We start from the raw sequence: 2,786 nt of genomic DNA, 5'->3' as shown, positions 1-2,786 counted from the left end.
CATATTATTTGAGGGTCTGTAATGAGTTCGTTTGTCCACTGGGGGCAGTAAAGCGTGGATATGTTTTTTGAAATTGTCCAATAGGAATCCATTTTACGTTGTTAGGCAAACAGGAAACTTTCTACACAAGGCTTACTTACTTACTTTCTTTCTTTCTTTCTTTCTTACTTCAGTGAAGCTTTCTTTGACATACATGTGTGCCTGCGGTCCCTGTAACATACAAAAAATACAATTACTCTATGTAAATGTACATTTCCATGCTAATCACAAGCACCTAGCCAAAACAGGAGTAACGGCAACTAGCACGGCGTCGACTTACGATTAACGAGTACGAGTAACGATTCGGGTCCATTTGGGACGTCTATTGAGACGTCTATTTAGGTGCTGGTGTACAGTTACCCCAAGGCTGAAATGTTTTACAGCAAATACGATGTGTCGATAGGGTTTTTCAGACCTGTTTCTGTTCTTGCTAGCAGCCTGACGGGGACAGCAGAGAGGAAATGTCAAAGATTGTCTAATAGCGAGAAGAGCACTCACTGTGCTGTCATTAAAAAAGATTATTCGCAGCGAGAATATCCCACTTTGTTAACTTTTTACCCATAGCTATTTCACTATTTTTACCATACATTCTTCACTATTTATTGAACAAATAGCAACTTATTTAAACCTTTAACCCACACATCTTGTGAAACCGCAGTCTTTGTCCCAAATACACGTCACATTTAAATCTGTTTATGTCACAAATCAAATAGATTTCAAAGTAAAAGTAGTACTAAGCGCTATTTACTTACCACTATATATGTCCTATGTACAATTGTCCATTGTATAATTTAACAGAATTTCATACAAGTGCATACTGACAGTTAAAAACTAATTTAGTTGCATTTAGAACAAAAAAAAAACAATATACAGTAAAAAGAATATACAGTATTTAGAAAAAGGTTTGTAATGACTTGGTCTGTCCGCTGGGGGCAGTCAAGGTCAAAAGCAGCATTGTTTACAATGTATTGTAGGACTGTTTGCATCTCAATTTAATCAGATTTTACACAAATAGCAGTATTCTGCTCGTGCTAACTTTTATTTAATTGCATTATATTGCACATCAAGTCATTTATTGTATTGATTATGCAGTTTAGCTGATGGGTAAAAGGTGTGTAATGAATACGTTTGTCCACTGGGGGCAGTCAAAGGCAAAAGTAGATCTTCCGAAAATTGTTTTTATGAGAATTTAGCGGGATTTTATATAAATGTTGTTGTGAAAAAGTAATTTACTGCATTTTATCTAGCCCGGATCATGTTGAACGACTTTTTGGGTTGAATTTCAATAAACTCCCCATAAAACAGCAGCTAACGTCTTGTCGAGGAGTTATGTTTTCATGTCTGTTGACTCCGGTGTCCTAAAAATAGCGGCAGCATTCTTCCAGTCATCCTCACACCGCAGGAACGGGAACGTTGACGCTAAATAAGCCAGCGTCTCCTTCTTCTGCCTCGGAGGCGAAAGGCCGACGTCTCACCTCCGCGTCTGACGCTAATCATGCTGACAACATTCGGAGGGAAATTCTGCCGGCTCCTCGGTCATCGCTGACATTTCCCGCTTTGCCTGCCGTTATTATTTGCGGCCGTCTGGTGACATTCGCCGGCTTCACGTGCCGGCCGAGGAGGGGCTCTAAAAATAGCGGCGTAAACACGTTTTTAATATCCCCTACATTAAATATGCATGAGATTAACTATTCCGCGCCGCCTCTGCTGACTGACAAGCTTTGTTTCCAGGCTTCCCAAACATCCTTCTTGCTGCTCGGCGTCTCGTTTCTCACCAACGTGCTCCGAGGGACTGTCGTGAAGTATGACGCATACGGAGCCACGCTATGTCATCATGTGACCTGCAAAAAAAAGCCAATCGTGCTGACACTCTGGCTTGGAATGAGGAGGACAGCATCGGCATTGTTGCCACGGCGACCCCGCATCACCTACATGCTGTGGATATTATTTCTATATTCATACATCGAAAAATAGTCCTATTTCATTATTTTGTTGCTTCCTTTATTGTGTCGTTTATGTATTAGTTCTTCATAACATTTGCTTAGCTATTCTCGTTATCTTTATGTTTTCTTGTAGTATGTTTTTATTCTCATTACATTGAAGTTATTGGGACAAGGCATGTCCAAATATGCCGATATTGTTCAACCCTCAAGTTCCGATATCAGCCGATGCCGATATATATAACATAACAACATTCATTCATTCATTCATTCATTTTCTACCGCTTTTTCCTCACGAGGGTCGCGGGGGGTGCTGGAGCCTATCCCAGCTGTCTTCGGGCGTAAGGCGGGGTACACCCTAGACTGGTCGCCAGCCAATCACAGGGCACATATAGACAAACAACCATTCGCACTCACATTCATACCTATGGACAATTTGGAGTCGCCAATTAACCTTAGCATGTTTTTGGAATGTGGGAGGAAACCGGAGTACCCAGAGAAAACCCACGCATGCACGGGGAGAACATGCAAACTCCACACAGAGATGCCCGAGGGTGGGATTGAACTGTGAGGTCTGCGCGCTAACCCCTAGACCACCGTGCCGCCCACATAACAACATGTAAAATAAAAAATGTCCCTCTTTAATTTTTTTTCCTTGTAATATATTTCTATTCTCAGTACAAACAGTAGCCATGCCAAAATGTTGTGTTGCTGCTGGATGTTCACAGTATCCCAGTCATACATAAGTTTGTTTTCTTTTCCAAAAGAGGAAAGTTTCAGCAAAAATGTATGCCACAAGTGCAGAGA

This window comes from Doryrhamphus excisus, chromosome 1 (genome assembly GCF_030265055.1).
Source record: "Doryrhamphus excisus isolate RoL2022-K1 chromosome 1, RoL_Dexc_1.0, whole genome shotgun sequence".
Classification (NCBI taxonomy): domain Eukaryota; kingdom Metazoa; phylum Chordata; class Actinopteri; order Syngnathiformes; family Syngnathidae; genus Doryrhamphus; species Doryrhamphus excisus.
The sequence above is the reverse complement of the archived record's forward strand: the minus strand, read 5'-3'. Positions refer to the sequence as shown.